At 29.9% G+C, this 12,832-nt stretch overlaps 1 pseudogene across 1 annotated transcript in view; it reads right to left on the bottom strand.

Annotated features, from left to right (window-relative positions):
* Positions 1-12,832, bottom strand: part of LOC149575903 (uncharacterized) — a 55,993-nt pseudogene that overhangs the window by 9,693 nt on the left and 33,468 nt on the right. The window contains exons 6-7 of the transcript XR_016354214.1: positions 3,553-3,795; positions 3,124-3,381 (exon numbers count right to left, since the gene is read on the bottom strand). The product of XR_016354214.1 is annotated as an uncharacterized LOC149575903 (transcript). The remainder of the gene's footprint in view (positions 1-3,123; positions 3,382-3,552; positions 3,796-12,832) is intronic.

Here is a 12,832-nt window from a genome sequence, read left to right as displayed (position 1 = left end):
ATGATTTATTAATCATTGATAGTTTACAATATGCATAAGATGCATAATATATAGAAAATCAGCCATCATACAAATTAAAATTAAGGTGAAGATTTCACAAAGAAAAATAATGCTCTTCTTTGAATGCAAACTAGGGTTGTTCTTTAGTTAGATTTGCTTCATGAAATCAATTTCCCTTCATATTAAATAGCACATCAAATCAAACAAGTCATCCATAAACGGAATCACAAGGAAATGATTTAAAAATAACGCTAACACCCCACCCCTACCCCCTTTAAGGTTGAGGAGAATGAAAACTAATGAAAGAAAATATACATCTAAAAATTTGTAGACAATTGCCATAGCGTTTAATGAAGAACCTTTTTTAAAACCAAGATGATGATAAGGATCAATCTATGTGAGTGCCCCCAACAATACTAGTCGAACAATGAGCATATGACAAAGAAAGGCAAAACATTTGCTAATCAAATCAAAGATACAATAGACAGTAAATCTACATAGCTCCCTCAAACAAATAATAGATGACAAATAGAGGCAAAACATCTATCATTCAAGGATGCAGATGACACACGAGTCTGTACAAGTGACCCTAACAACACTACTCAACCATGCAATAATCAATTGATGATTCGAAATATAGATATCGATCGTCAACAATGGAAGCAAAGGAAGCATTTACACTAAGAGGCATGACAAGTCTATTGAAACAAGTGTCACTAAAGAGAGATCCATACGAAGAGAGCGTGATCTTGGCCTATCTCTGATGTAGAATTGGGTCCAACCTCTATTGCCATGACTTTTTGTTACAAGCCTCTACTTGTGGGCCTAAGTAGAATTAGTGACTTCCATTCATAATAATTGTATGACATAAGAACATAAAATATCGAAAACTCCATTCTTTCAAGCTATGATCTGTTGTACTTGAAAACAAAAACTCACATTTCTTTTCCAACAACTAGGCTTTGATACCATGTAAAATTTTGCAGCTACAATTGCATAGATGTAGTTAGGAAAGAGAAAATAAAATAGAGAAAAAAAAGTTGTTGAGGAATGAATTTTATTAATCATTGATAGTTTACAATATGCATAATATACAGAAAATCAGCCACCGTACACATTGAAATTAAGGTGAAGATTTTACAAAGAAAACTAATGTTTTTCCTTGAATCACAATGAATGAGGAGTTAACAATCTCTTAATTCAAACAACTAATAGTGAAAGAAATTGGGGCTACTCTTAAGTTAGACTTACTTCATGAAATCAATTTCCCTCCGTAATGGAATCAAAAGGACATGATTGAAAAATAATGGGAACAATTTTTTAGCCAATAGCCTATTTGTGGGAACTTTGTTCCCGAAAATTAATTTCTTGTCGAAAAAGTTGTCGGTTGGCCAGAAAAGTTGTCACTTTGGCTGGAAAATTGTAAATCATCTTGTTAATTATTTACCAACTACTTTTTATCTCACTCCAGTTTTAACTCTTGTTTTGATATTTATTAATTGTTATCTCTACTTTTAACTTTTTTTTTCTATTTATTTTAAAATAATTATTACTTGTGATCTCCACGTTAGCTCATGTTGTGATCTCTATTGCTTCTTAAAATTGATTTAGATTTTAGTTTTTAAATTATTTTAATTTAATTCTTTATATTAGATTAGTTTTTTTTTTTTACTATTATTTTTTAGTTTCTATAATTTATTTAGTCAATAGAATATTTGTTACAAACTTGCTATTTTTTCATATTATTTTTTTGTATTTCTTTCATTAATTTTTTGAAATAGATTTTTTGATAGGAATTTTTAGATGATTATTATTTTCATATTTGATAAATTAAATTTAAATAAATAATATTTATTAATCTATTTAAAAAAATTTAAATTAAAGAATCGATTGATAAAAAAAGATAGTTACAAAGTCAAAAAAGGGGGAGGCGAACCTCTAACCACCAAGTTCAGTTGGAAAATAGCAAAAAATATAACAGTTATCGAGATTACAAAAATGTAAGCCAAAACATCTATTCCAAGACATCATCATAGTCCTCAATCCAAGAGTTAATATTATGTTAATTAATTTAAAAATTATTAATAATCTAATTTGTTCACATACTATTATATTTTAAATCTCCACTTTTAATTATTATTTTTCTTTTCTTATTTATTTAAAAAATAGTTAGTTTGTGATCTCCATTTATTTAACTTTTCATTTTAAAAATTGATAGATTTTAGTTTTTAAGTTATTTTAAATTATTTTTATTATTTATTATTTTTATATTAGTTTAGTTTTTTAAAAAATATTATTCTCATTTTTGAAAATTTTTAATGATTTTTTTCATATTTAATAAATTAAATTTAAATATATTATATTTATTAATCTATTTAAAAAATTATAGTAAATATTATATTATTTAAATTAAAAATTATTAATAATCGAATTTGTTCACATAAGATTATATTTTAAAAAATAATTATATTATTGAACAACTATGACTTATCATTGCAACTACTAGTGATAATGGTTGAGGAAATGTAAAACAGTTTGTGAATATTTATAAAAAAAAATTTAGAATGCCGTTTGTCGTTGGAAATGGGAATCTGTCCCAAGGACAGCCAGGAGATGGCTTGGCCATCCTACAGACAGTCGTTGAGTATAATTTCCAATTTTTTGGCTGATCGATTTAAGTATGAAAACACGTTTTCGAGTAACACTAGAAAATTCCCTCTACGACATGTCCCTCATGAAGAGAGGCGGCCACCCATTTCCCCCGCTTACACCTTTTGTTGTCACAACATCAACAAACCATATCAGTAATACAATCAACACGGGCATTGTATTGGTGTATATCATGTGAATAATGCATGGCAGTGGTGAATAATATTTAAAGCACACATATTACAACATTCAGTATTACACGATTACATTTAGTTCAAAATATTATTACACGATTACATTTAGTTGAAAATATTATTACATTCAGTATTAGCAAACGTTACATCCCTAAACCCAAGTAAGTGATAACAAGACGTTAAGCTTGAACAAAACTTAAAATTTAAATCCAGTCTTATCAAAATATGAAGAAAATCTAGGCTAAGCCCTACTAGATTGGTTTCTTCTGCATTAAAATACGTCAGTGCAAACAGAATTCTCAGTTCTACTCCATAAGCCCATTCCAAAAAAATCAGCGCCTGTAATTCCACCTTCTGGAAAAGGTGTTTCTGCTACCAGTTCATCAAACGTCGTCGGCCTGCTCTTGCATTGATTTTTGCCATCTTTTTGACTCAAGGGTTTTTCAGATGGCTCTTTATTGCATGCCAATTCATAAAATTTGGAATCATCCATGCTCATCAACATCTGCTTCAGTTCTTGGTTCTCTAAACCATACCCCTGTAGTAGAAATGGTAATTAAATCGTTGAAGACTTTAACAGTACAAGATCAGATTGTGAGGTAACAGTGGAAAGTCTTTTTCCAAGCAAGATTCTTAGAGTAGAGTGTCGAATAATCATTTTTTCCCAATATTGGATTTCTAGAAGACAGAAGCCCAAAAATGCACTCACCCCTCCAAAGGTACTGCTGTTTTGATTTCCCAAAGAAGTTGATTCAAACTGATAACTGCCCCTCAAATGGCCGTGATTATTGAATTAGCGCGAAGAAAATGACATACTATTCCAATGAGTTTTAGCTTTTTCTCCAGAACAATTATTTGATCTCTTCTTACCCATGTCTGGTTTGGGAAAATCGTCACTATTAATGTCCAAGAACATCGCTTTCAATTCAGCCAGGCCATCTGCTGCATCAATCTGGATTTAAATAATCACAAAGATAAGTTTAGAAATCAAAATCTGATTCATAATAGTTCTGGGCAAATATTAGATTGCTTTATGAACATGCAAACTTCTTGTAATAGATACCTAAGAGTAAGGAGAAGCATAAAATTTTGCGGTCAAAGTGGATTGCATGAGATAACATAAGGATCAGCATCAAATACTTAAATTTAAAACTTTAATTTAGCAAACAGTAGAGTTCAACCCTAATCCAGGAAGATGAAAACCATAAACACGAGTTCATGTATCTCAGTTTTAAACTAAATCATAAGGTTTGCATTCGAGTTCAAGTTCAGCAATAATATAAATCTAATAAATTTAACTACTATTTGTAAAAGAAGGATCTTACGTTTGAATTTATTATAAATAAATATTATAAAAATCTGGCTTAAAAAGATAGAATTTAAACTTATCTTTTTGACTTCAAAGCTAAAATTTAAATTAAAAATTCAAATTATAGATACATATTATAATTTTTTAATGAATATAAAAACAAAACAATAAAAATTTTAAAATACACATTAGCATTCATTCAATAAAAAGTCAACGTCAACAGGTCTTTGGTCTATTGGTGAAGTTGAATGGTTCACAAAGAGCCCACCAGGGATCAAGTCTTGCTGAGTGCAAGGTCCAAAGAAATAAAAATGGGATGAGGCCAGGATTGTGCCCCGGGCAAATTTGGCAACGTGGATGCTCCTCAGTCCTTGGCTCTTAGCCAAAGAGGTTTCAAGCACACGTGAGCCCATATCGGGTACCTAAAACGTCTTTGTGGATGACCTCCATCAAAAAAGAAAAAAAGTCAGAGAACCCTGACAAATATCTAAAAAGGAGTGGCAGCCTAAAGGAGGGGTCTTATGAGGGGGGCTAAAGTAAGAGCTCGCATGTTTTAGCAAGCTGGTGAAAAAGAGCTGGGGCTAGAAATTACCCAACCAACTTAGTAGTTCTTTTTACCACTTGTCAACACATTTTACTTGTAGATTTTTGTTGATAAATTATTTTATAACAAGATTAAACCTTGTACTTATTTTTTATGTATGCAATATAAAAGACAAAAAAAAATATCAGCTTCTTTAAATTTTGGAGCTAAATTTAAGTTGAAATAGACCACACATTTCATAAGACTGCAACTCTATTTTTGAAGAAGCCCCCTTCCATAGAACCCCAGCCTGAATCGAGGCACATCCAACTTGCTGATTATTCACACTGTTAGAAGTAAAATGGGGCCATGTCCACTTGCTGCACTTTTCTCTGGAAGAAACCCAAGGAAAAAGCACACCTAACAAAACTAATGTTTAGTAAAAGTCAGCACATTTTTTGACGTGAATTTGCTCACAAATTTTCGTTTTTTTCATTGTTTAACATTCGGCAGATTCAAACTTCATGTTTGAAGTTCACCGAATGTTGCGACTTAGGTTGTAAATGTATCACTTGCTATTTAGCATATGTAAGCATTTCTAGAGTTTTTCCTTCAGCTGCACTGTCTTTGGATATCGTATAAATAATTATCTAGTCATGAGAAATTGTGGGCTGTGTTTCTTTATAGTTCAGGTTCCAACACTTCTCACAAAGTTGATAATACTTATGGACCTATGGTAATAAAAGGCTTCCTAATGTAAATTTAAATTACACAGGCATTTCCACTACAGCTGCGTTCATGTTTAATTAAACACTGATTGCCAGTTACCTATTTTCGTTTGGGTATAGGATTGGCCATTTTCTTTGGGACCACAAACACGGTAGGGCTTGGGTATGTCCATACCAAAACAAATGATGAGACAAATTCAACAAAATTAATTATTAGTACTTGCAACTAGCACTAAAAGGAGGTGCAAGGGATATACTGATAGGTGTTTGATTTGAAAGAATAATTGAAGCTTTACATAATAAAAAGAGTATATAAGTGTAAGATCCTTAAAAAGCATAGCACTCAAATGCATGGAAAGACTTTAAAAAATGTAGTATTTGTAATTATAAATCTTCTTTATTTTCTCCAAATGTCTACAAGGTAAAGTTTTATAATTCATAAACAACAGTAACATTAATCAATTGAAGAAAAGAAATAATTTCAAGTGGAGTACATAGAAAGTGGGTGTCGAAGTAAACACACCCAAAATGAATGAATTATCAAAATGAGTGTACACGTAATGTGTAATCTAGTTGTTTGTCTCAACGAAACAAAAATATTCAAAATATAAAATATATAATTAATACAGGGATATAAGGTCAGTGCCAAATTCAGATACCATAATTGATCATACAAAACTATAAAACATAAATTATAAGCCCATAATGCAATAACTTTCAATAGTTGAAAACTAGATGGATGGAACCTTCATATAGAGATAACAACAAAAGTAAAAATTGAAGAGTCAAATTTTCTTATTCCATATGCCTCTGTAGGAACAAAACAGGAGTTTAATAATTATAGGTACGAAGCTCTCTAATTTTGTTGTGTTTGGAGACGGTAAAAAAATACTCTTCTAAAAATTCTCCAATTCCATATATAAAGAAGATGTCGAAATTGTACAAATTTTTGAAATCTAATTTTTTTCTTAGACACAAGTTTAGACTTTACATTAAAATATTCAAAACATTTTATTCCACTTCCTAATAAAATATGACCAATCAAGTATAGATATAATCTACAAGCCTAGGCTTTACAATTTTATTTCAAAACATCTAATAATCTGATGAAAAAATTCTTTTTAGGTCCTCTAGCTCACTCCCAATCCTTCCTTGTAGTTTCATCTACTATGGTCTCAAAATAATCATTATGCTCATTGATTTTGAGCACACCAAGTTATTTCTCTATTTGACAAATGATATAGAACTCGAGAGAACTAGATAAAGCTAAAATCTGCTAAAATCTACTATTTCTAAAATCTTGGCAAATATATCCATTACCATTTTTGTAAGAGACATAAATTTCCCTCCTAATTTCTTGTCCTCCAAACTTACAAAAATTCATCACAGACGAGAAGAAAATAGTAATCAATGCTTGTATGAGATGGTAGCTCATTCCTTTACTAACATTAGTTACTAAAAACCACCTTACATGACTATATTCTTTATTGGGAAATCAATATACTCTCACACAACACAAATAATAAGAAAATAAATGGAAGGATAAAGTAGGGGGCTTGACATGTGATAATTTTTACAACCAATAGGAGACAAATTTTAAATAACTATGGTGTCATCTGAAATTATGATTGCTACATAACATAATTTGGTGCAATTCTTTTGCAAAATATCTTAATTATTTTAATAACACCACATTCCTTTAAACAATTAACATCAAGTTTAGATGCATGAAAATTATATATCATGTTGTCTTTTTTTTCAGCTCATCTTTTAACACTATCATTATTTTTTTAAATCATTTTTATATTTTATGTACTGCCTCTTTCAAGATGAACCAACAACACGACCTCAAAAAAGCAACAATCCCTATACACTAACCTTTTTCCGGGTAATTTTTTTAGATTGAACAAGTTAAATAGTTTGTGTGGCTAAAATATTATGCCAGCATTAGAAACCTCAAGACAATGAAGCAATTAAGGTTGTGACAAAAATTTCACAGTGAATAAAATGTGGAGCCACTAAAAGTTTGATAAATGAATTGTGTGGTTTAAAAATTATTCTAAAATGACCACTCAAATTAAATTGTAAATCTATATATCTAATAGAAAAAGAACCCCTTAAGAAGAAAGACATCTCTAACAATTAGGATGTCAAAATATTCTAGAAATTGGAAGCTTACGTTCAAAGAAAAAATTTGGTAAAATTTTGAAATAATGCCAATTGAAGCTTTTCATTCTTGTGAATGATGATTAATTTTTTTTTTTCTTACAATTAACTAATGTTTTAAGCTACATTGTCAACATATGCAATTTAAAAACTATTCATGAAAACCAGACCTAGGTCATTTTATGTTGATAAAGATAAAGAAGTCTATTTAGGGATTATACAAAATTAGATTTGTAGGTGTATAAAGGTTGCATGAACAAATTAGTTGTGGAGTGGTTTATTATCAGAGAAAGTGATAGTTCTGCAACAACAAAAAAACATGGTTAAGACAAGTCATATAAGTCTAATGGCTGTATTAGGAATGATGGATCTTTTGGTACAATGACAACCCTAACTTGTACCGGTTGTATTAGAAATGACAAATCTTTTGGTACAATGACAACCCTAACTTGTAACAAGTGGTTAAGACAAGTCTTAGAAGTCTAGTGGTTGTATTGGGCATTGACAAGTCAATCTTTGAGGCAACGACAACCCTAACATGTAACAGAGCCAAAATTCCCTAATTACAATAACTATAACAACTAATTACCTGTTTGTCTTCTTTTTATTTTATTTTATAAGTTTTAAAATTTGGGTTGGTTATAGTCAAATTATTATAGAATGAAACAAGGTCAAAAAATGTTCTTATGGTCCATAGGCCTACACATTAAATTGTAGAAGCCTATTTTCCAATGGGTATGTAAACCTAGATTAAACTCTTACAAATTACTTATCTATTTTCGTTAAATTATAAAATATTAGGTATAAATAATGAAGCACAAAGGAACCAATAAATGAAATAGCTAGAGGAGTCATATATGAGTGTTGAATAGTTCTCTCATATCTCTATATGGAATCAACTTTGTTCCCAAGCTTAAAAAATTCATTATACTAGCCTTAGATTTCAATTGTATCATCAATGTGATGAGTATTGTCTTTGTTTGACACTCTAGTAAACTCTTTCAATTGGAAAGGATTACAAAGGAAAAAATGAAGAAACATATTAGGTTGGAGTAGAACGATTTCATAGTCTATCAAAGGTTCATGATCATATGATGAGAAGGCCAAATATGGATACTTAATTTTACCCTTTGAGATTTGACATTGAAAACTCAAGCTACAAATTGAAACCATTTATAATTTCTAAACTATATGCAGCATTTTATAGGCTAAAAGATGAGTTTACAAAAAATGGAACAATGAAAAGGCCTATGTAGTCATCCATCAAAGAGCTTCAATTACAAATATACAAATTGTGGATTGAGTCAATCTCAAATATTGCGAAGTCTAGCTACTAATAATTAAAGAAAAAAGTAAAAATAATTGTTTTATTTATTAAAAAACAATATTAAAATAATATGTAGTTTAAACTATATTCCTATAGAGTATTTGACGAACAATACTTTCTATATTAATAAAGATAAATTCATTATTGTAAAGTAAAATTTAAAAATTAATTATGTAATTTTTAAATCTTTTGATAACATATATTATTCAAGCAGTTGCATGCTTTTGTGCTTGCAACGATAAGCTGATAAGTGCTCGATAATAAAATTATTTAATCCATAAAGACATCTATTATTAAAAATTAATAAGAGAAATAAAAAAGTAATATGAAAAAATAACGTCTCTAACAAATGTTCTATTGGCTAAATAAATTATAGAAACTTAAAAAAAATAAAGAAAAAACTAAACTAATATAAATAAATAAATAAATTTAATTTTTTTTTAAAAAACTAAAACCTAAATCTATTTAAAATATCAAAAATTAAATAAATAGATATCACAACATGAGCTAATGTGGAGATCACAAGTAATTATTTTTTAAATAAATAAGAATAGAAAAACAATAGTTAAAAGTGAAGATTTAAAATATAATCAAATTAGATTATTAGTAATTTTTAATTTGAATAACACAATATTTACTAAATTTTTTAAATAGATTAGTAAATATTATTTATTTCAATTCAATTTATGAAATATGAAAAAAAAACATTTAAAAAAACCCATCAAAAAATATTATGAAAAAAATGACGTCTCTAACAAATAATATTTAAAAAAAAGAAGTAAACTAATATAAAAGATAAATTAAAATTAATTAAAAGCTAAAATCTAACTCAATTTTAAAGATTAAAAGTTAAATAAATAGAGATGTAAATTATTATTTTTAAATAAATAGAAAAAGAAAAACAATAGTTAAAAGTGGAGATAACAATTAATAAATATCAAAACAAGCATTAAAAATGGAAATAGATAAAAATTGGAAGGATTTACAATTTTCCGGTCAAACTAATAACTTTTTCAACAATTGACAACTTTTCACAACAAAATTCAATTTTTGAAAACAAAGTTCCCACAAATAGCCTATAACCTATCGGCTAAATTATTTTCATATTTTAATATAAAAATTAAAATAATAAAAATAATAAGTTGTTCAAAATGAATAGAATAGAAGAGAATTAGAATACTCACATATGAAGTTCAATTTATTCCTAAAACAAAATTTATCCTAAATTATCTCATTGTCAAAATTAAATTTTAATTAATCATTTATATTTAAAATATTATTCTTATATATTTGTTATGTTTATCGGTTTACACTTTACAAAATTCATCACAATTTATATAATTTAAAAAGTTAAAAAAAAATTGTGTTAAAATTTTGAGTATTTCTTCTTTTGCATCCTTTTTGTATTAGGCAATGATTAGAATTTTTTTTTTCCGTTCTTTTCTCCGAGAACTTTTTTGAACCAGTTATTATTAATATAAATATAATGTTAAGCAAAAAAAAATTAAAAATTAAAATTTTAATAATAAATTTACATATTCCCTTAATATTAAAATAATATAAGAAAATTTAATATTAGAATGAATCCAACCTAATTTGTTTGCAATTAATAAATTTAAATAATCAATTCATACAAATCATCATTTGAAATCCACATTTCAGATTTTCATACCAATTCCTAAATTCCTTCAAAAATCTATCTAACCTAACATAAAAACTTAATAATAATAATAATAATAAACATACTTAATATTAAAGTAAAACATAATCAATTTATTACTTGTAGTTGATCCAATTTTAATGTTTGTTCATTTTATAAGTAACTCTATTTTATATTTTTTACCTTCTTAAATGAAAAATATATACAACGAGAATGTTCAGCAGTGGACACGTCAAATGAAATGTCAATAAAGGCAAGATTCTTTCGTGGAGGAAAGAGTAAAGTAAACGATCGACGGACGTTTCAGACATTGCAATCATAAGGAGGTTAGCTGCCGGTAAAGCGCAAGATATAGATGGGCTTCACGCTGAATACTTAAAATGGGGTGTTGAAACCCTCACACCACACATCACTAAAATTTTCAACAATGTCAATAGAGAAGGTTTCCCTGTAAAATGGACAAGTGTGGTGATCCCACTCCACAAAAGTGGAGATATAAATAATCCTTCTAATTACCGAACCATCATGATCAATCCACTTTTTGGCAAGTTATTTGGTAGCTTGGTAGAACAAAAAATCAGCAACTAGGCTGAAACAGAAGGCAAACGTGCAATAGGGCAAGTAGGCTTTAGACCAAAACACTCTACTATAGATCATGGCATCACTCGTAGATACTTGATTGAGAAAGTTTGGGACACTCCGGGGAACGAGGCTTTTTGTTGTTTCGTGGACTTTAAAAAAGCATTCGACACAGTGCCACGTAATAAATTATGGGATAGAATGGAAGAGTTGGAAGTTCCTAAAGAACTTAGGTCAGCAATTTATAGATTATATGAGCAAGTCAAAGCTAAAATCAGAACGACAGAAGGGCTATCAAAAAATTTTGACAGCAACATTGGGGTTAAGCAAGGGTGTCCGCTATCTCCAACATTATTCGGGCTCTATATTGACAAGTTAGAAGAGTGGATAAACAAGACCAATGGTGAGGGGGTGCAGCTGGCCCACTTTGTGATAAGATTGCTCTTATATGTAGATGATCTCATAATTCTTGCTAGAACAGCTAAAGGTTTGAAAGAGCACTTGACAGCACTAGAAAATTTTTGTCATGAAGTAGGAATGCAAGTTAACACTAGTAAAACCAAAATTATGATCTTCTAGCTGAAGAAGAATAGGGACATACAAGACGAGTTTCTATTGGAAAATAGCCCACTTGAGATTGTGGAAGAGTACAAATACTTGGGCATCGATTTTCATAACAAACTCAATTGGGATACTTGTAGATCAAAAAGGATCCAAGGGCGCTGGAAGGCATTATACTATTTACAAAACAAGTGCAGGAACGTAGAATTATGGGATTGGACGACCATGAAAACTCTTTTTGGTTTGCTGGTCACTCTGGTTATTTTATACGGATGTGAAGTGTGGGGAGGTAGTATGTCCGAACAGAAATGGCGGCAAGTAGAAAGAATTCAAAAACACTTCATCACATGCAATCTTAAAGTCAAGACCACAGTTCTGTATGAGATCCTTTTGGGGGAGGTGGGTTCCTTTCCATTAGAAGCTGTTGCTTTGGTCCGAATGATAAGCTACTTAAAGAAAAACCAAGGTCTGGAAACACATCGTTGGCCCAAGTTGATAATAGAGGAAAAACTTGTGAGGCGAAAAAGCACATGGATGAAGCAAAATGACAAATGGATGTGAAAATGGGATATCAACATCCAAACTTGCCCGGATAACATTACAGAAATAAAAAAGTTTGTCAATGAAAAATTTCGCAATATTCTGTGGACAAGACACATAGGGCGGAAAAAATCCTATTACATTAAAGAATTTAATCCCACTTCTAGTCATGATGAAAAGGCCTATATAAGAGCACCTATTAACTGGAAAGCAAAAATGTTGATGGCACAACTTAGAACTAGTTCACATCAGCTGCGATGTGAAACTGGTCGGTGGCAAGTTCCAAAGGAAGAGTGGGCAGACAGAACATGTTTATTTTGTAATATGGGAATAGTTGAGACAGAGCAGCACTTTGTCAAGGACTGCCTGGCTTACAATGACATCAGATCTGGTTATACAAAAATACTGCAGAACAAGGACTTCAACTATTTATTCGAGGAAGATCAAGTGAAGAGAGCAGCGGATTTGATTACCAAAATTCAGAGAAAGAGAGACAAGTTAACCAAAACTTTACAACTGACTAGTTCCGCTCCTGACTCGGGAGGGTGATTGCATGGGTCCCATAGACTACTTTAGTCTCGTGGACGTCATTAAAA

Source organism: Cupressus sempervirens, chromosome 1 (assembly GCF_028749045.1).
Source record: "Cupressus sempervirens isolate cs-2001-9-10 chromosome 1, ASM2874904v1, whole genome shotgun sequence".
Lineage (NCBI taxonomy): Eukaryota > Viridiplantae > Streptophyta > Pinopsida > Cupressales > Cupressaceae > Cupressus > Cupressus sempervirens.
The sequence above is the reverse complement of the archived record's forward strand: the minus strand, read 5'-3'. Positions and strand labels throughout refer to the sequence as shown.